Here is a 23,175-nt window from a genome sequence, read left to right as displayed (position 1 = left end):
CAATATATCGATCACAATGGTAGATGTTCAATAAATATGTGATGAGCTGTCTCACATTCCGATGTACTGAACCAAATAAACAGCTCCAAATGAAACCATGTTAAAGAGCTGAAAGACTAAGATTCTGTTTCTGACAGGGTCATCTGACCTTCAGTTGGCCGTTTAATCAGTATGATTATAACGGCCTGCCTGCTGTGCCTGCCATGTGAGAAGGCTCTTCTCAGCACCAGGCTTCAGTGATGCTGAAACATGCAAGCTCTAGCTTTTAGTCTCTGAATTTTTGCCAAGTGGAAAGAACCATTCTACTAAAAAATGAGAATATTGGTCTCTGGCATCATTTCCTAACTGAACAGTCATCTTCAAAGTGATCCAATATATTTTTTAAATCTCTTAGCTAATTTTAAGCCAACTTTAATGAATCTGAATTCTTAGTGATGGTTTATGTTGGTGAGCAGAAATTCTCTGGTCATTTAAGAATTAAGTTGAAAAGACGCAACAAAACAAAACCCTCAAAAATGGAGGATAAATGAGTTTCCTGCTTGCCTATTGAAGGTCTAGTATGATTATTCTCATCAACATCAGCTCCAACTGACCAGGGATAAAAATATTGCTGCTGTAGCTGGATGGATAGAAAATGAAACAACACTAAAACTGAAGCTGGTAATTTGGTTGCTTCATTAAAACTTTGCTCTCTTTTTTTCTCCTTGTTTATCTTTTTTCTCTTAAACATTTATATCCAAAATATTATCATTAATTCTTTCATTCAACAAATTTTCAGAACCCATTAGGGAATGTGCATGTGGCATCACCTGGCCTTTAAATTATACATATAATAGAAGAAATGATTATTTTTGAAAATCATTACAAAATTAATTGTTTAAATCTAATTGTGAAGTGTGCCACAAAATCCAAATACAAGTACCATGGGACTATGTAAAAAAGGTGTTTGACCAAGTCAGAGGGCAATAGGTTTAATTAAGCCTAGCCCTAGAAAAGGGAGAAAAAAGTGTTAATTTTGTCTATATAGACATACATACACATGCACATATGTACATATAGGAAGCTTGTATTTAAAAATGAAGATTGAAATATCACAAGTCCTACAGTTAGCTTATATAATAGTTCACACAAAATTAGTAGAATAAAGGGAGAAACTAAAACTAAATTGTTCAATGTTACTCAGTTGAACTCAGTAATGGACCACATCATCTCCTCTTGAATTCCCTGTGATCACTGAATTTTAGAATAATGACAGAAAAGGCCAGATAGTAAACATGATTAATAAAGTATTGGTAATTTAACTTTTCTGCAATGAAATGGTGATTTTGAGCTCTCCAGTCATTCACAAACTTAGTGAACTGAAGCAATGAAATTCACAATGTTGCTTGCCAGATTACTTTGGCCCAAAGAGATAGCAGAGATTATTAATCTGAGACCCATGGACAAGTTTCAGAGGTAGAAGAATCCCCTGAAATCGTATTCATAATTCTTAGTGTGTACTTTATTTTTTTCTTATAGAGAAGGTTTTATAGCTTTGATTAGCACCTCAAAGTAGTCTATGACTTAAATTATTATAATCATATTCTAAAGGGCCCTTAACAGTCTTACATAAAGGCACTCTCTTAATGTATGAGTTGTAGTTGAATGAAGGCACTGCAGGATAATTAAAAAGCATCATTATTGTACATAAGAGTCCAGTATGTACAAGAACTAACTGTTTAGTGGTGTGCTGCCTTGGACTGGCTTGCAAAAATTTATTATTGCATATTTAGGAATTTTGAGGGGCTGTTGTCAAATGATTGGTAGCTTGAAAGGAGCCCCAGTGGAAATATTTACACCATAGAAATTGGTAAACACTGCCCATCAGAGAGCTGGCTTATCAGCACATGACTATCTATCAGTACGCTGGCAATCTGCCATCTTGCTGGAATATATGTGATTTGTTTGTAGATTAAATCCTCGATAGCACCGTTATAATTACAGACCACTTATACCTGCAGTTAACTCCTTGAAAAAAAGTCAGTGGACCATATTTTGACCAAAGAGGTAAGAGATAAAATAAGCTAAAGCATACTAATTATGACATGAAAGTCTCATAAGCATTTTATAATTAACCTAGAGTGGAAGAATTACCCTTGGATGCTGTCCATTAATATTAGCACAGAAAATAGCAACAGATCTACTTTTCTTCCCTATACATCTGTTTTTAAATATCCCACAGGGTTCATTGTAAAAAGATGCAAAATTTCCACATTCTCTCTACTTGGCTGGAGACCTCATTTTTAAATATGTGGAAAGGTACTATATAAACATTGTAAGGAAGCTTAAGCTTGTCCGGGTTTATGCAAGCCAAGTGAAGGTTCAGTTCATCTAAACAATCTATTCCCTCTCTTTTTTTCATCCCTTTAAATCATTACATCACATTTAAACTCTACATTAGATATACATATATGTTATACTTTGGAAATATTTTCTAGGTAATGTGAACATTTGAAAGTTTTAACTAACCTAACACAGCCTAGAAATTGTTGCATATACTCAAATTATACTATTGCCCATTAAATATACACACTGTGAAATATATATATATATATATATATATATATACCGTGAATTTAGTAGGCTAGAATGGTTAGGCTGAGCTGGTTAAAAAAAAAAAATCAAAAAAAAAAGCACTTCATGGGCTTCCCTGGTGGCGCAGTGGTTGAGAGTCTGCCTGCCGATGCAGGGGACACGGGTTCGTGTCCCGGTCCGGGAAGATCCCACGTGCCGCGGAGCGGCTGGGCCCCTGAGCCACGGCCGCTGAGCCTGCGCGTCCGGGGCCTGTGCTCCACAATGGAGAGGCCACGACAGTGAGAGGCCCGCGTACTGAAAAAAAAAAAAAAAAAAAAAGCACTTCATTAATTTAAAAAACATGAAATTCCTTTTATGTTAAGAAGCCCACGTTAATGCATGATAAGAATGTTTTGTTAGGACTTCCGGGTAAGATGGCGAAAGAGTAAGACGCGGAGATCACCTTCCTCCCCACAGATACACCAGAAATACAGCTACACGTGGAACAACTCCTACAGAACACCTACTGAACGCTGGCAGAAGACCCCAGACCTCCCAAAAGGCAAGAAACTCCCCACATACCTGGGTAGGGCAAAGCAGAGAGATTCCCGCACAGAGGAGCGGTGCTGAGCGGCACTCACCAGCCCGAGAGGCTTGTCTGCTCCCCCGCCGGGGCAGGCGGCGCTGGAGCTGAGGCTCGGGCTTCGGTCAGAGCTCAGGGAGAGGACTGGGGCTGGCGGCGAGAACTCAGCCTGAAGGGGGCTAATGTGCCACAGCTAGCCGGGAGGGAGTCCGGGAAAACTCTGGAGCTGCCGAAGAGGCAGGAGACTTTTTCTTCCCTCTTGGTTTCCTGGTGCGCGAGGAGAGGGGATTAAGAGCGCCGCGTAAAGGAGCTCCAGAGACGGGCGCGAGTCGCGGCTGAAAGCGCGGAGCCCAGAGACGGGTGTGGGACGCTGGGGCTGCTGCTGCCGCCGCCAAGAAGCCTGTGTGCGAGCGCAGGTCACTGTCCACACCGCCCTTCCGGGAGCCTGTGCAGCCTGCCACTGCCGGGGTCCCGGGATCCAGGGGCGGCTTCCCTGGGAGAACGCATGGCGCGCCTCGGGCTGGTGCAACGTCACGCCAACCTCTGCCGCTGCAGGCTCGCCCCGCACTCCGTGCCCCTCCCTCCCGCCCGGCCTGAGTGAGCCGGAGTCCCCGAAGAGGCTGCTCCTTTAACCCTGTCCTGTCTGAGCGAAGAACAGACGCCCTCCGGCGACCTACATGCAGAGGCGGGGCCAAATCCAAAGCTGAGACCCAGGAGCTGTGAGAACAAAGAAGAGAAAGGGAAACCTCTCCCAGCAGCCTCAGAAGCAGCGGATTAAAGCTCCACAATCAACTTCGTGTACCCTGCATCTGTGGAATACATGAATAGACAGCAAATCATCCCAAATTGAGGAGCCAGGAGTCAGTGCTGTGCCTCTGAGGTGGGAGAGCGAACATCAGGACACTGGTCCACAAGAGACCTCCCAGCTCCACATAATATCAAACGGCGAAAATCTTCCAGAGATCTCCATCTCAACAGTAGCACCCAGCTTCACTCAACGACCAGCAAGCTACAGTGCTGGACACCCTATGCCAAACAACTAGCAAGACAGGAACACAATGCCACCCATTAGCAGAGAGGCTGCCCCAAATCATAAAAAGTCCGCAAACACCCCAAAACACACCACCAGACGTGGACCTGCCCACCAGAAAGACAAGATCCAGCCTCATTCACCAGAACACAGGCAGTAGTCCCCTCCACCAAGAAGCCTACACAACCCACTAAACCAACCTTAGCCACTGGGGACAGACACCAAAAACAACGGGAACTACGAACCTGCAGCCTGCAAAAAGGAGACCCCAAAAACAGTAACATAAGCAAAATGAGAAGACAGAAAAACACACAGCAGGAGAAGGAGCAAGATAAAAACCCACCAGACCTAACTAATGAAGAGGTAATAGGCAGTCTATCTGAAAAAGAATTCAGAATAATGATGGTAAAGATGATCCAAAATCTTGGAAATAGAATAGACAAAATGCAAGAAACAGTTAACAAGGACCTAGAAGAACTAAAGATGAATCAAGCATCGATTAAAAACACAATACATGAAATAAAAAATACTCTAGATGGGATCAATAGCAGAATAACTGAGGCAGAAGAACGGATAAGTGAGGTGGAAGATAAAATAGTGGAAATAACTGCTGCACAGCAAAATAAAGAAAAAAGAATGAAAAGAACAGAGGACAGTCTCAGAGACCTCTGGGACAACATTAAACGCACCAACATTCGAATTATAGGGGTTCCAGAAGAAGAAGAGAAAAAGAAAGGGACTGAGAAAATATTTGAAGAGATTATAATTGAAAACTTCCCTAATATGGGAAAGGAAATAGTTAATGAAGTCCAGGAGGCACAGAGAGTCCCATACAGAATAAATCCAAGGAGAAATACACCAAGACACATATTAATCAAACTGTCAAAAATTAAACACAAAGAAATCATATTAAAAGCAGCAAGGCAAAAACAACAAATAACACACAAGGGAATCCCCATCAGGATAACAGCTGATCTCTCAGCAGAAACTCTACAAGCCAGAAGGGAGTGGCAGGACATACTTAAAGTGATGAAAGAGAAAAACCTGCAACCAAGATTACTCTACCCAGCAAGGATCTCATTCAGATTTGATGGAGAAATTAAAACGTTTACAGACAAGCAAAAGCTGAGAGAGTTCAGCACCACCAAACCAGCTTTACAACAAATGCTAAAGGAACTTCTCTAGGCAAGAAACACAACAGAAGGAAAAGAACTACAATAACGAACCCAAAACAATTAAGAAAATGGGAATAGGAACATACATATCAATAATTACCTTAAATGTAAATGGACTAAATGCTCCCACCAAAAGACACAGACTGGCTGAATGGATACAAAAACAAGACCCATATATATGCTGTCTACAAGAGACCCACTTCAGACCTAGAGACACATACAGACTGAAAGTAAGGGGATGGGAAAAGATATTCCATGCAAATGGAAACCAAAAGAAAGCTGGAGTAGCAATTCTCATATCAGACAAAATAGACTTTAAAATAAAGACTACTAGAAGAGACAAAGAAGGACACTACATAATGATCAAGGGATCAATCCAAGAAGAAGATATAACAATTGTAAATATTTATGCACCAAACATAGGAGCACCTCAATACATAAGGGAAATATTAACAGCCATAAAAGGAGAAATCGACAGTAACACAATCATAGTAGGGGACTTTAACACCCCACTTTCACCAATGGACAGGTCATCCAAAATGAAAATAAATAAGGAAACACAAGCTTTAAATGATACATTAAACAAGATGGACTTAATTGATATTTATAGGACATTCCATCCAAAAACAACAGAATACACATTTTTCTCAAGTGCTCATGGAACATTCTCCAGGATAGATCATATCTTGGGTCACAAATCAAGCCTTGGTAAATTTAAGAAAATTGAAATTGTATCAAGTATCTTTTCCGACCACAATGCTATGAGACTAGATATCAATTACAGGAAAAGAGCTGTAAAACATACAAACACATGGAGGCTAAACAATACACTACTTAATAACGAAGTGATCACTGAAGAAATCAAAGAGGAAATTAAAAAATACCTAGAAACAAATGACAATGGAGACACGACGACCCAAAACCTATGGGATGCAGCAAAAGCAGTTCTAAGAGGGAAGTTTATGGCAATACAATCCCACCTTAAGAAACAGGAAATATCTCGAATAAACAACATAACCTTGCACCTAAAGCAATTAGAGAAAGAAGAACAAAAACATCCCAAAGTTAGCAGAAGGAAAGAAATCATAAAAATCAGATCAGAAATAAATGAAAAAGAAATGAAGGAAACGATAGCAAAGATCAATAAAACTAAAAGCTGGTTCTTTGAGAAGATAAACAAAATTGATAAACCATTAGCCAGACTCATCAAGAAAAAAAGGGAGAAGACTCAAATCAATAGAATTAGAAATGAAAAAGGAGAAGTAACAACTGACACTGCAGAAATACAAAAGATCATGAGAGATTACTATAAGCAACTCTATGCCAATAAAATGGACAACCTGGAAGAAATGGACAAATTCTTAGAAATGCACAACCTGCCAAGACTGAATCAGGAAGAAATAGAAAATACGAACAGACCAATCACAAGCACTGAAATTGAAACTGTGATTAAAAATCTTCCAACAAACAAAAGCCCAGGACCAGATGGCTTCACAGGCGAATTCTATCAAGCATTTAGAGAAGAGTTAACACTTATCCTTCTCAAACTCTTCCAAAATATAGCAGAGGGAGGAACACTCCCAAACTCATTCTACGAGGCCACCATCACCTTGATACCAAAACCAGACAAGGATGTCACAAAGAAAGAAAACTACAGGCCAATATCACTGATGAACATAGATGCAAAAATCCTCAACAAAATACTAGCAAACAGAATCCAACAGCACATTAAAAGGATCATACACCATGATCAAGTGGGGTTTATTCCAGGAATGCAAGGATTCTTCAATATACGCAAATCAATCAATGTGATACACCATATCAACAAACTGAAGGAGAAAAACCATATGATCATCTCAATAGATGCAGAGAAAGCTTTTGACAAAATTCAACACCCATTTATGATAAAAACCCTGCAGAAAGTAGGCATAGAGGGAACTTTCCTCAACATAATAAAGGCCATATATGACAAACCCACAGCCAGCATCGTCCTCAATGGTGAAAAACTGAAACCATTTCCACTAAGATCAGGAACAAGACAAGGTTGCCCACTCTCACCACTCTTATTCAACATAGTTTTGGAAGTTTTAGCCACAGCAATCAGAGAAGAAAAGGAAATAAAAGGAATCCAAATGGGAAAAGAAGAAGTAAAGCTGTCACTGTTTGCAGATGACATGATACTATACATAGAGAATCCTAAAGATGCTACCAGAAAACTACTAGAGCTAATCAATGAATTTGGTAAAGTTGCAGGATACAAAATTAATGCACAGAAATCTCTGGCATTCCTATATACTAATGATGAAAAATCTGAAAGTGAAATCAAGGAAACACTCCCATTTACCATTGCAACAAAAAGAATAAAATATCTAGGAATAAACCTACCTAAGGAGACAAAAGACCTGTATGCAGAAAATTATAAGACACTGATGAAAGAAATTAAAGATGATACAAATAGATGGAGAGATGTACCATGTTCTTGGATTGGAAGAATCAACATTGTGAAAATGACTCTACTACCCAAAGCAATCTACAGATTCAATGCAATACCTATCAAACTACCAATGGCATTTTTCACAGAACTAGAACAAAAAATTTCACAATTTGTATGGAAACACAAAAGACCCCGAATAGCCAAAGCAATCTTGAGAACGAAAAACGGAGCTGGAGGAATCAGGCTCCCTGACTTCAGACTATACTACAAAGCTACAGTAATCAAGACAGTATGGTACTGGCACAAAAACAGAAAGATAGATCAATGGAACAGGATAGAAAGCCCAGAGATAAACCCACGGACATATGGTCACCTTATCTTTGATAAAGGAGGCAGGAATGTACAGTGGAGAAAGGACAGTCTCTTCAATAAGTGGTGCTGGGAAAACTGGACAGGGACATGTAAAAGTATGAGATTAGATCACTCCCTAACACCATACACAAAAATTAGCTCAAAATGGATTAAAGACCTAAATGTAAGGCCAGACACTATCAAACTCCTAGAGGAAAACATAGGCAGAACACTCTATGACATAAATCACAGCAAGATCCTTTTTGACCCACCTCCTAGAGAAATGGAAATAAAGACAAAAATAAACACATGGGACCTAATGAAACTTCAAAGCTTTTGCACAGCAAAGGAAACCATAAACAAGACGAAAAGACAACCCTCAGAATGGGAGAAAATATTTGCAAATGAAGCAACTGACAAAGGATTAATCTCCAAAATTTATAAGCAGCTCATGCAGCTCAATAGCAAAAAAACAACCCAATCCAAAAATGGGCAGAAGAACTAAATAGACATTTCTCCACAGAAGACATACAGACTGCCATCAAACACATGAAAGGATGCTCAACATCTTTACTCATTAGAGAAATGCAAATCAAAACTACAATGAGATATCATCTCACACCAGTCAGAATGGCCATCATCAAAAAATCTAGAAACAATAAATGCTGGAGAGGGTGTGGAAAAAAGGGAACACTCTTGCACTGCTGGTGGGAATGTGAATTGGTACAGCCACTATGGAGAACGGTATGGAGGTTCCTTAAAAAACTACAAATAGAACTACCATATGACCCAGCAATCCCACTACTGGGCATATACCCTGAGAAAACCATAATTCAAAAAGAGACATGTACCAAAATGTTCATAGCAGCCCTATTTACAATAGCCCAGAGATGGAAACAACCTAAGTGTCCATCATCGGATGAATGGATAAAGAAGATGTGGCACATATATACAATGGAATATTACTCAGCCATAAAAAGAAATGAAATTGAGCTATTTGTAATGAGGTGGATGGACCTAGAGTCTGTCATACAGAGTGAAGTAAGTCAGAAAGAGAAAGACAAATACTGTATGCTGACACATATATATGGAATTTAAGAAAAAAATGTCATCAAGAACATAGGGGTAAGACAGGAATAAAGACACAGACCTACTAGAGCATGGACTTGAGGATATGGGGAGGGGGAAGGGTAAGCTGTGACAAAGTGAAAGAGCGGCATGGACATATATACACTACCAAACGTAAGGTAGATAGCTAGTGGGAAGCAGCCGCATAGCACAGGGAGATCAGCTCGGTTCTTTGTGACTGCCTGGAGGGGTGGGATAGGGAGGGCGGGAGGGAGAAGCAAAAGGGAGGGGATATGGGAACATATGTATATGTATAACTGATTAAATTTGTAAAATAAAAAAAATTAAAAAAAAAGACCCAACACAGCCAAAAAGCAATAAAAAAAAAAAAAGAATGTTTTGTTAGTAAAAAGATATTTTGAAAATATGTCTTAATAAGCCTTGGGTAAACCTTGTTTATTTAAATATATCAACAGAAGGAATATCATAATTTCATGCTTCCCTCCGTAAACACTGAAAATTTTAATACTGATCCTAACTTGATCACCAATTCTTTAACAATAGAAACTGAAATGTTTTACTTCATAACATTCATTTGTAATCTTAGCTCAGTAAGTTCTCACAGCTTCACTAGGAGGAAGGTATTGCTATTATTCCCCCTTTACGGTTGACAAAATAAGACTTAGCCTCACTTTACGCTTGGGAAAATAGACAAGCAAGCACAAAGTCTGAGTGAGACATACAACAGTAAGTGTTTACACCTCACTCATACATCTGCAGGGTGGCTGGGCTGGCTCCACTCCAGCTGAGGCTGGGGCACTGATGGGGACCCAGTGGCCACCTGGAGTACGTGCTTCTCATGGCAAGCAAGTCACATGGCCAATCCCAAAGTTAGGGGGCCCAGCAGTACACTCCCATCGCCCCACCAAGGGTGGGAGGTAGAACACTACCAGAGGGGACAAAATGTTGGGACTAAGGACACACATCTAGTAAGCAGTACAGTGAGTATGAACCCAGGACTATCTGACTCCAATGTCTGAGTTCCCCCATTTCACTATACTGATTCCACATGGGACTCTATTCCATCAAAATCACTGAAAAAGCTTCTCAGTTTAATGTCATCCCCAAATATTACCTCTTCATTGACTTCCCACTAAATCACTAATACAGATGGGAGAGCAAACACAGAAGTCAAGAGCATGAGTACTGGAGCCAGATGCCTGCGTTCAAATTCTGGCTGTAAGATGGTTAGTTGTGTGACCTCGGGCGAGTTACCTAATCTCTCTGTGGCCCAGTTTCCCTGTCTGTAAAATGGACATAATGACAGAATCTATATCAGAGTGGTGACATAAGGATTAAGTAAGTCAATATATGATTTGTAACACTCTTAGGACAGTGTCTGGCAACTAGGAAGTGCTGTAATGAGGGTGGGAAAATGATACATAGGAATGGGAACATTTGTTTCATGAAGATGTATGTTTTATAAAACCATGTCATTTTGTTTACACTTTTTAGAAGCTTACTCTCTTTGGCAGCATTCAAATGTAAGATGATTTAAAGGAGCTCTACACCAAGAAATGTGTCAGGTGTTTTTTTTGTAGACATTTCCACCAGATAAACAAACTGTCCAAAACGTCATCACCAACTTCTAAGATTTCATTAATAATGAAGGCACAAATATGTATTAAAGACTGTTTCTGTATTATATGAAAGATTAATCAATATTCTGATAGGGCAGTCAGCAAATCCACAAGGTACCCAGGCTGCTAAGGATGGCCATGCATGGTAATTATTTCTGAAGACCTTCAGCCTGTCTTCATCTAGGGAATTAAATGTCTGATTTTTGGCTTTCAGAATTAGAAGACAGGGCTAAGGCTCCAACTAATGTCATAGTTCTAGCATAAACACCAAGCTCAGAGATGAATACCAAGGAGACAAGCCACTGGGTATTAACTGTTACACTATTTCTGGTACATGTAGAAAAGGATATTTAACTGTATCCCCGATCCTCAATATCGAATTTACATCATATATGGCTATTTTATTGAACACTTACTAGGAGACAGACGCTAGGCCATGTGCTTGACATCTGCATCAAGTAAATCTTATAACAATCCCCATTTGACACATGGGATAACTGAGGCTTGACAAAGATAACTGAGCTGCCATTCATACACACAAATAAGTGGAAGGGCCAGGAGTCAAAGGCAGGAAGTCTGACCTGGAAACTTATTAACTGCTGTACATCTGTACTTTATTCAGTGCCCCACCCCAGGAAATACTAAATACATATCAAGGGGCAGATACTGAGCTAGATATAAAAACACAAGGAATGAATAACAAGTAAGTCCTTATCCTCAACCTATTGCAACTCTATGGTTACTCAAAGTTACTGACTGAAAGGAAATTTATACTCATTTTTCATTATATATTCTCAGCTCCACCCCTGACTGAATGGAAACATGTAGCCTGCTTTAAACTCCTGTATAACTTATGAAATTTATAAAAATTTAGAACATGGAGGCTTCAAGATCATCTAAGCCAACATTTCTTTCATATATCCATAACACTTATTGAAACTTTTCTAGCTATTGTACTAAGAGCTTTATATTTATTATCTGAATTAATTTTGCCAACAATCCTAAGAGATGACAGACGAAAAACACATTGAAACAGAGAAGTTAAGTGACTTGCTCAGGGTCACACAACTAATAATTGTTGAAGATGAGGCTTAACTCAGTTCTAGGTCTAGACCTCCAGCTCTGAGCTACAAATCTATACCACCTGCCTAAAGCACGAAAAAGAAAGGTGGCTTGTCTGAGATAAAACAGTGAGTGACAGGGTTGATATCAGGACTGATTTTCCCTCACTCTAGTCCATGACTCCTCCCATATCTAACTACATTTGAATGAATGGAAAGAACCCACAGCCTGGATAATTCAGAAAATAAAGCATCATCTAAAAACAGCATAATTCTTAAACTTATAATATTGGTCTTTGGACCCCATTAAAGAGGATTTCATCAATAGGTTTATATCTATTTGATTAGCTATAAAATTAGCTTGTATTCCCTACATACAGACCAATTCTTGACAGCAGCTTGTAGCTTTAAATTGTGGCTAGGTAACAGTTACATGGTTCATGCTAAGACTTAAAAAAAAAAACAAAAAAAAGGAAGAAGAATCTAAATCACACTTTGACTCAAATTGAAGAAATGTCTAAGAATCTAGGTTAAATCTGTCCCCTGTAATTTTTATTTACTGGAGCTGTCATTGCATTGTGGTATAAAATGAAATAAAAATTCCACCAGACACTTGTTAAAAATGGCAAGAAAGACTTTCAAGACTATTGTAATAAGGGATAGAGGTTATTACAATGGAGGGGAAAGACTGAACTCAAATACAAGAGGACCACGTGAGGATTTATGGACAAAGACCAGGATGAGGAAGTGGGTATAAAATTGCTAAGAGAGGGCTTTCCTGGTGGTGCATTCGTTGGGAGTCTGCCTGCCGATGCAGGGGACACGGGTTCGTGCCCCGGTCCGGGAAGATCCTGCATGCCGTAGAGCGGCTATAGGCCTGTGAGCCATGGCCGCTGAGCCTGCGCGTCCGGAGCCTGTGCTCCGCAACGGGAGAGGCCACAGCAGTGAGAGGCCCGCGTACCACCCCCCAAAAAAAATTGCTAAGAGAAACATGGTTAGGTATCAAGGGGAGGGAAGGGGAAGAGCAACTTGATTAGATAAAGGAGAGAGGGAAAGAGCTTGATTGGATATCAGTGGTAAGAAGGATGATCTATAAATGGACTTAGCAAGATTCTTTGCTACAACTAGACTCAGACGAAGATGGGGGCCAAGGAGAGGCCTCATGCCAACGAGGGCTCAAAGGAGCCTGATGAAAGTTTGGCCAAGGAGAACATCCTTGTCAATGGCTTTTAGGAGTTGAGAATGGCAACAGGAGGACCCTGTGGCAGATGGAGAAAGGTCCCAAGTGTTACATAGTGCTGGGCCCTGGAATGTGATGCTCAGAAAAGTTGTGACTTCTGTGAAATTCTTCTGTCCATCTTCTAGAGAGAGAGACAGACAGACAGACAGACACAAAGAGATTTATCATAAGGTATTAGTTCATGTGATTATGTAGGCTGAGAAGACCCAGGATCTGTAGTAAACACACTGGAGACCCAGGAGAGCTGGTTGTGTAACCACAGAGTCTGGGTCTGAAAGCCTGAGAACCAGGAGAGGCAGGTCCATGGTATAATTTCTAGCCCAAGGACAGCTCAATTAGTCAAGCAGGCAAAGTTCCCTCTTACTCAGCCTTTTTGTTCTATTCAGGTCTTCAATTGATTGGATGAGGCCCACTCACATTAGAGAGGGCCATTTGCTCTACTCAGTCTGCTAATTCAAATGGATTCAAATGTTAATCTCATTCAGAAACATCCTCATAGAAACACCCAGAATACAGTTTGACCAAATGTTTGGACACACCTGCTTAATCCAGTCATGTTGACACATAAAATTAACCATCACAGGACTAATGTGGACTTTCACACAACCATTTCTGTGGAGTCTGGAAATTATTCTCTAGTAGTTTCCTTTACTTCAGTGGGATAAGGATTTTTTATGGTTAATATGAATAGTGTCCCACCTCCACCCCACTCCCTGACAGTGTCACTAAAAACAGCTTCTCATCTCTAGGCCTTGAATTTCTGCCTCAAAAGATCCCTTCCCTTTTAAACTGCAAATACTTATAAGTTATTAACACTTGTATATTAATTAATTTATAGACTTTTTTCTTAATGGAAAAAAAATCAAAATATTACAGAAAAGGAAATTATTTTTATATGCTAGATTAATTATAGCGCTGCCTATATCTGTGGTCCTCAAAGTCTGGAGACATTTTTATTGTCACAAAGAGGGGGCTGATCCTGACATCTAGTGAATAGAGGCCAGGGATGCTGTTCACTATCCTACAATGTCCAAGACAGCTTCCCCCTCCAACAACAACAAAGAATTATTAGCCCCAAATGTCAACAGTGCTGAGGCTGAGACACTCTTGCCTAAAGGAAAGAGAGTTGGACCCCCTTAGAACAGAATTTTGTTTGTTGCAAAAGAATACCCAAACCAGAATGGATCTTAAAGACTATAATCCCAAATTCCCAACGTGGGATTAACATATACACACTACTATATATAAAATAGATAATCAACAAGGACCTACTGTGTAGCACAGGGAACTCTACTCAATATTCTATAATAACCGATGTGGGAAAAGAATCTGAAAAACAATAGATATATGTATATGTATAACTGAATCACTTTGCTGTACACCTGAAACTAACACAACATTGTTAATCAACTATACTCTAATATAAAATAAAAATTAAATTTTTTTAAAAAAGAGCATAATCAAATTGCCTCTCTTTGTTGACAAGGAAACCAAGGTTCATGACTTAAGTGCTTGAGATGCTGCAGCTGATTGGCACAGAAGAAGGACCAGAACCCCTGTTTACTGACACCAGAGCAAGACAGGTTCTGGTTACTCTGCCATAAAAATGGAAATCTGGGGCTTCCCTGGTGGCGCAGTGGTTGGGAGTCCACCTGCCGATGCGGGGGACGCGGATTCGTGCCCCGGTTCGGGAGGGTCCCGCGTGCCGCGGAGCGGCTGGGCCAGTGAGCCATGGCCCGTGAGCCATGGCCGCTGAGCCTGCGCGTCCGGAGCCTGCGCGTCGGGAGCCTGTGCTCCGCAGCAGGAGAGGCCGCAACGGTGAGAGGCCCGCGTACCGCAAAAATAAAAAAATTAAAAAAAAAAGGAAATCTGATTAAGCACTGAATGCTGTTTTAGTCATTTTTCAAAAGAGCAATGATTTAAAATCATAGAGTTGTAAAATCTGTCTAGTGTTGAGCAGCCTGTAAAATGGCCCCCTGCGATGATCCCCATTCCTTGGAACTCATGTCCTATGTAATAGCCTCCCCTTGAGTGTGGGTGAGACTAGCTTCTACCTGACAGAAAATGACAGAGTGTCACTTCCAAGATTAGCTTACAGAAAGACTCTGGCTTCTCTCCTGGCATGTTCTCCCTCTCCCTCTCTCTTAGCTAGCTTTCTCTGGAGGAGCCAGCTGCCAGTGAGCTTAGAAGCAGATTCTCTCCTAGGCAAGCCCTGAACTGACTGCAGGACTGTGGACACCTTGATTGCAGTCTCCCGAGAAATCATGAGCCAGGGGTGCCCAGCTAAACTGCACCAAGATTCCTGACCCACAGAAACTGTGAAATAATATTCATTATTTTAAGCCACCAAGTTTTGTAGTAATTTTTGTTATTATGGTAAAAAATATAAAAATCCTGAAATAGTTTAAAAGGAGGAGAATAATTCAAGTGTTGGCATATCTTTACAACTCAGGAATTTTCAAACCATCTCAGGACTATCTCAGTGAATTGAATTGAATTGAATGGAATGAAACTACCATTATAGAATTAACTCAAATATCATTCAGCTTCTGGGCATATATGTTGCTGATAAAAGTTTTAATTTGTATGTTTTTAAATCTTTGGGCATTACAGGAAAAAAAAAGGAAATGAAATCTGTGGTTGCTCATAATTCCTATTGTGTTTATGCACTAGAAGAAACTGTCACTTACAAAATACAAGAAATAACACAACATCTAGTTGGTACTATTTTCACTCACATGTGTACTCATGTATTCACAGAGAAAATGCTGAAAACTCCCTGGAGATACTGAAAAAATACTTTACTACCCCAAAGGGGACATATTATTTTTACAGAAATAAAGTGCAAAATTGACGTTGTCTTCGAAAAACAACAACAACAAAATGGTATGCAATGATTATAAAAAAGACTCAGAATCTCAGAGCTGGTTGGGACTTTAAAACTTAAAACTTTAAAATTTAGAATCCTAGAACGAGTGAGATATTTGAATTACCTCTACAATTTATCTTATGCTTGTACATTTTTAGTTATATAAGTTTGCTACCTACCAAGGCAGCTCATTCTCTTTGCAGACAGCTCCATTTAGTTACTCTAGTAAGTCTTCATTTCTCCTGCAAACTGTCTGCAAACCACGCAAGATCTCTCATGTCGCCTACACTGTTCTTAATGTTCTTAGTGATTTCCAGAAAAGGAGATGCTACAACTCTCTAGAAAACATATTCAAATAATGCAGAGAAATGGATTTTAACATTTCTTGGATCTTACCCTAAAAACCTTCCAACACTGCTTCCTTTGTGAAAATGACTGAACTGTTCCTAATATACAAAGAACCCCTGTAAAAAAATAATAAACAGGGGCTGCCCTGTTGTTGCAGTGGTTAAGAATCTGCCTGCCAATGCAGGGGACACGGGTTCGAGCCCTGGTCCGGGAAGATCCCACATGCCGCGGAGCAACTAAGCCCATGCACCACAACTATTGAGCCTGCCCTCTAGAGCACGTGAGCCACAACTACTGAGCCTGAGTGCCACACCTACTGAAGCCCATGCACCTAGAGCCCGTGCTCTGCAACAAGAGAAGCCACCCAATGAGAAGCCCGCGCACCACAACGAAGAGTAGCCCCCACTCGCCGCAACTAGAGAAAAGCCTGCAAGCAGCAACAAAGACCCAACGCAGCCAAAAATAATAAACAAATAAATAAATAAAATTTTAAAAATTAATCAACAGAAATCTTAATTAAACAGTCTTGGGATACCAGGAGGGGGAGTTCTCATGCCCTCCAGTGATAGTAGAACCCTACAGGAAGAAGAAAGATTCCTCTCCTTCCCTGGCAAGGACTCAACCAATGAAAAGCCATGGACTCTTTGTTAACCACAGCCCTCCCAACTTTATTTCCACCTCTATAAAAGCACTTTCCTTCCTTTGCTGTGTGGGGCTCACTTGTGTCTCGCCATGGTTGCAGACCCTGAATTGCAATTCCCTGCTGATCCCGGATAAACCCATCTTGGCTGGAGAAATATCTGGCAGTCTATTTGTTTTTGGTCTTTTTTTTGGTGGTACGCGGGCCTCTCACTGTTGTGGCCTCTCCTGTGGCGGAGCACAGGCTCTGGACGTGCAGGCTCAGTGGCCATGGCTCATGGGCCCAGCCGCTCTGCGGTATGTGGGATCTTCCTAGACAAGGGCACGAACCTGTGTCCCCTGCATCGGCAGGCAGACTCTCAACCACTGCGCCACCAGGGAAGCCCCTAGGTCAACATTTTGATGTCCCATACAGGGACAAGACAAGACACCCCAAAGGCCCCAGGGCTGGTGAGCAAAATAGGTATGGTACCCAAAATTGAGCCCACTGAGCTCATTGCTTTTCTTGCTGATCCCTGGATCTTTCTCCTGGATCCAAACTTACAACCTCTTTTCATTTGAAGTTCTCCAGGCTCTATTAGGGATCTGTTTTAAGGTTTCATCTTTTTGGTTAAAGCCTTCTTCTGTATGCAAGTACTAACTTGGCACTTCAGTCTAATTTGGACATCAGGTTATTTCAGTCGAAGCTGGCTGAGATGCCTTTGGCCCATTCCTTCAGGAACAAGGGCTGCTTCACTGAAACTGTACCAGTTCAGCCACTGACCCACTCCTTTGGAATACGGGCTGTCAGAGAATAAGCTGTGTCCTTAGAATTGGCTGGTGTTAGGCCTGCAGGCATATGAGTTGCAAGCTGTTTGAATTGAGCTGTTTGAGCTATGTGAAAATTACTCTTTTACTGTAGAGGAAAACCTCTGAGAAATGGTATCCCAGTAATCTAAACATTTTGAAGGTGCCCCCCTGCAAGGACTCTGATAGATTTTATGTTTAAAAACTGTGTTCCTTCCTCATGTGCATTTTAAACTAAATGGACCAACCTGACCAAAGGTGATTTAGAATATCATTGACCATTATGGGGAACTTTTGAAGTCCTCAAACTTAAATTTCTTAAAACCAAATCAGATTACAATAGTTCAAAAATGTCCAGAATTGAATGGAATGCCTACTTCAACTGGTATTTTGAGGCTTTCCAACCTTTTCAGGAGTCTAAAATTGCCTCTCTGCAAAATAAGATTTTTAATTAACTGAGATAAACAAATCATTCAAGAAACAAAAAAATGGCCCTTAAAGCCTCAGTCTAGTCTTCCTCGGCTCCTCTGTCGCAGGCTTGCCTCTGGCTCCATTTTGTTTCTCTCCCTTCATTCCTCATGATCAGACTCACCTCTGGTGCAACCCTTTCCTCTCCCTTCTACACCACCTATGCCTCTTCTATGCCCTCAATTCCCCCATACTAATTCTCTTACTGAACTTCCCTTTTCCTCTGAACATCTCAGAAGCTGTCCCTTTAAAATTAAGCTTTCTAAGGATCCAGAGGCTAAACCCTTAATTTCTTATATTCCCTGGACTAAAGCTGATATGTGAGCCACAGTCAAAGGCTTTTCCAAAGTAATCAAAGATCCTTACAGATTGGCTGGGGAATTTAATATAGTCATTCAAACGTATCAACCTGGTTTCTCTGACTTATATCAGCTAGTTCATATGCTTGTCAGTGAAGGCCAGCCCAGCGTTGGATGAAAACTGCTGATTGGGAAAATCCTAAAAGGTCTCTAGAATTACAACTGGGAAACCAGTCCACTGACTTATTATATGATCAGGCTAGGCAACTTCACTGAGCAATTCTTAGGGCTTTTCCAAAGCCTGTGCATTGGAACAAAATTTTTAAGGCCTTAAGGGAGAGTTTGATGAACCTACCTGCCCTTGGGCATCCCAATTATCAGATTCTCTTTTTCCTTTTTCTCTATGAAAAGGAAGGGATTGCCCTTGGGGTACTCACCCAAAAACATGGGGACCACCATAGATTCACAGAGTATTATAACCAGCAACTGGATCCGGTGGCATGGGGATGCTCCCTTGCCTGAGAGCCATTACAGCCACGGCTCTTTTGGTTAAGATCACCAAGAAATTTGCTGTGGGATCCCCTTTAACCATTCTTGTACCTCATGCAGTAGAAGCTTTCCTGAATTCTTATCACACTCAACATTTCTCATTCAGCCACTTCACCTCCTATGAAGTCCTTTTGTTAACTGTTCCTTGCATAACTCTTTATGTTGTAATAACCTGAACCCTGCTCCTCTTCTGCCCTCCATCACTGAGGAAGTCCCTTATGACTATTTAATACCAACACACCACCCCTGACTCCTCGTGAAGATCTACAGGAAATTCCCCTGGTAATACTGACTTCTCATGATTCAATGATGGGTCTTATTCAAAAGATGACAATGGCAAATATTGTGCTGGGTATGCTGTTGCAACTCATTTTGATGTTGCTGAGGCAGCATCTTTACCTATGGCTACTTCAGCCCAACAGACCGAATTATATACTCTTACACAGATTTGTACTTTAGCCAAGGGCAAAACTGCCAATATTTAACTGATAGTAGACATATTTTTCAGAGTATCTCATAATTTTGGAATGTTATGGAAGCAACATGGCTTCCTTACTTCCAGCAAAAGTACAATTAAAAATGGTCCCTATGTTCAGGAATTATTGGATGTAATACTTTTACCTGCCACTTCAGCTATTATTAGATTCTAGGACAGTCTAAACTTGACTCTCTGGAAGCTAAAGGAAATCATCTTGCTGATATTTCTGCAAGAAATTCTGTCCTTAAAGGAATCAAGAGCACTCAAACCTGTATCATGGTCCAAAGGGATATTTCCCCAAATGATAATTTGGAAAACATGACAAGAGAAACACACAATTGACCTCAGAAAAGGAAAAATAAGATTGGAAATTCAACAACTGTTAGTTTGATAAAAAGAGAAAGCTCTGGTTTGGACCAAAATCCAACCCAGTTCTACTAGAAACTCTAAAATTTCCACTCCTGCCCACTCTACATGCATTAAACTATTGGTCTACTAACAAAATGACAGCATTCATGAATCAATACTGGTGGGGAAAATGAACAAGGCTGCAAAAAGTACTTACCTCACTTATCCCACTGACCCCAAATACAACCCAGGGTGGCCTACTTGCACTACTATTGGACATTTAAAACTGCCTAATGGACCATTTGCGATCTGGCAAATGGATTTCATACAACTTCTTCCATCTAATGGATATAAATAAGTTTTAGTTATGAACTGTATGATTTCTCACTGAACTGAAGCCTTCCCTTACAGATGGGCTATTTCCTCTTCTGTGGCCAAAGTCCTTTGGGGAAAGATTGTCCCTACCTGAGGAACTTCTGTCAAACTTCAGGAGTTTGTGACCAAGTGACCAAGGAACCCATTTTACTGGTCAGGTACTTTGAAAAGCATGTGCTGTTTGGCTGGTTTTACACTTTCATTGCACTTACCACCCTCAATCCTCTGAAAGCATTAATGGCATTATTAAGACTTAATTGGCAAAATTTGTAGACCCTCAAAATACCTTAGCCAAACGCACTGACCTTGGTCCTTCTAAGTGTCAGATTCACCCCTTTTGGAATTAATTACCTCTTACCCTTTGAGATAGTCACAGGACACCCAATGTACTTTTCTCCTGTTTCTTTTGACCCACAACTGATAGAAGGAGAGATACTCCAATATGCAGAAGACCAATTGCTTCTATTAAAAATAACCATATTTTTTATGGGCCTCCCTGGTGGCGCAAGTGGTTGAGAGTCCGCCTGCCGATGCAGGGGATACGGGTTCGTGCCCCGGTCTGGGAGGATCCCATATGCCGCGGAGCGGCTGGGCCCGTGAGCCATGGCCGCTGAGCCTGCGCGTCCGGAGCCTGCGCGTCCGGAGCCTGTGCTCCGCGACGGGGGAGGCCACAACAGTGAGAGGCCCGCATACCGCAAAAAAAATAAAAATAAAAATAAAAATAAAAAATAACCATATTTTGGAAGAGCAATCTTTTCACAGTGCACCCTCAGAAGACAGAGACCTGAAGCATCACACTTGGCAAACGGGAGACTTCATCTATTGGAAAAGATACCTCTGGAAGAACTCTTTTCAACCTGGCTGGAAGTGCCCCTATCAGGTTTTGCTAACCAACCCTTGTGTAGCCAGACTCCAGGGAATAGGCTACTGGATTCACACCTAAAGGAAGCACCAAACCCTGAATGGACCTGCATATTATCTGGTGACCTGAACATAAAGATTTCCCAGAATTGAAGCAGACAACATCTGATGAGACAGTTTTCCCAAGATACCCAGACCAGTCTTGCTGGAAGTTTGTTGTCAAACTTTTGATGATGACATAATGCTTCAATGATCTCCACTGTCTATGTTCTTGATAACATACGGACTTTAGATAAAAAGTGCCTGACAGGGCTTCCCTGGTGGTGCAGTGGTTGAGAGTCTGCCTGCCGATGCGGGGGACACGGGTTTGTGCCCCGGTCTGGGAAGACCCCACATGCTGCGGAGCAGCTGGGCCCATGAGCCATGGCCGCTGAGCCTGTGCATCGGAGCCTGTGCTCTGCAACGGGAGAGGCCACAACAGTGAGAGGCCCGTGTACCGCCAAAAAAAACAAAAAAAAGTGCCTGACAGTTCTCCCTCCTAACCTCTCTTTGTTACTCATATGTGACCTCAATAGGTTTCCAATCTGTGCACTTTTTCTCCAACACTACACCCAGGAATGGTTCTTCCTAGCATTGAGGGACAAGAAGACACTGAAACTGAAAAATCCAACTCTTGATCAGCGATGCTTTTAAAGAAAGACTTTGATCAAAAGAAGGAATTTATAAGAATTAATAAACAGAAACCTCAATTAAATAGAGTTGGGAGACCAGAAAGGGAGCTCTCATGCCCTGTAATGATAACAAAGCCCAACAGGGAGAAGACTCCTTTCCTGGCAAGGACTCGGCCAGTGGAAAGACATGGACTCATTGTTTAGTATATAGCCCTGCCAACTTGCTTTTCTCTCTTCCTTCCCTTGCTTCCCTTGCTGTGTGGGGACTTGCATGGGGCTCACCATGGCTGTAGACCTCAAATTTCTATTCTCTGCTGAACTCGAATAAACCTATCTTGGCTGCAAAAATATCTGGCATGTTGCTCCCCATTCATTCCCTTCAACTTCCTTTACCCATGAGTCTGGCATGAGATGGTTATAGTCCAAGATTTAAATCAGGGGGAGGATAGAAAGCCTTATGTGCCTTAAGTTATAAATTGTGTGTTTCACTGTGGTCATTTACTGGAGAGCCCTGCATTGGAGTTTTGGACACCTGAGCAACTATTAATAAAGTGGCATTTTGTTCTCACTCCATTTTTCCTTATACATATTACTTGTCAAGGGAACTTATGGAAAGAAGTTCTTTCAGGCCAGAACTGGGCATTTTTAGGAATCAGAACCATAATGCCATCCTAATTCCCCTAAGATTTGATTCTTAAACGTGTAAAGCACATTTTATCCCCCTTTCAGAGACTCACATTTATAGTGGCATTTTAAGGCTCTGCAAAGTCCTGCAGTGAGGAGATTTGCTTAACCTCATTTAATTTGGAGTTCTCATGCCTGTGTATTCATTGTATCCCACTGTGGTAATGTCACTGAGGACACAGTTTAGGAAATAGTATAGACTAGGGGGTCAGCAAACTTTTTCTGTAAAAGACCATATGTGTTATATATTTTAGGTTTTTACAGCCATACACATTCTTTCACAACTACTCAATACTGTCATTGTAGCATCAGAGAAACCACTGACAATATGTAAATTAATTAGCATGGCTGTGATCCAATAAAACTTTACAAAAAACAGGTAGTAAGCCAGATTCGGTGTATGGATTATGGTTTGCTGACTCCTGGTTTGGACTAAAAAAAGTCAACTGACTTTTTTTTTTTCTTTTTACATTTTCTCCTAGGTTCACAACCTAATCCTGTTTTTTAAGGTCTTATTTTTTTGATGGGGAAAAACATTGGAAGAAAAAGAGAGAAGTGATTCATCATTTTGACCTAAACTAATCAGAGTTAGTTTTTGCTTTGAATTTTATTGTTTTGATCTCGATCTCTCTCTCTCTCTCTCTCTCCCCCCACCCCCTTAATCT

This window comes from Mesoplodon densirostris, chromosome 3, assembly GCF_025265405.1.
Source record: "Mesoplodon densirostris isolate mMesDen1 chromosome 3, mMesDen1 primary haplotype, whole genome shotgun sequence".
NCBI classification, from domain to species: Eukaryota; Metazoa; Chordata; class Mammalia; order Artiodactyla; family Ziphiidae; genus Mesoplodon; species Mesoplodon densirostris.
This window is presented reverse-complemented; position numbering follows the sequence as displayed.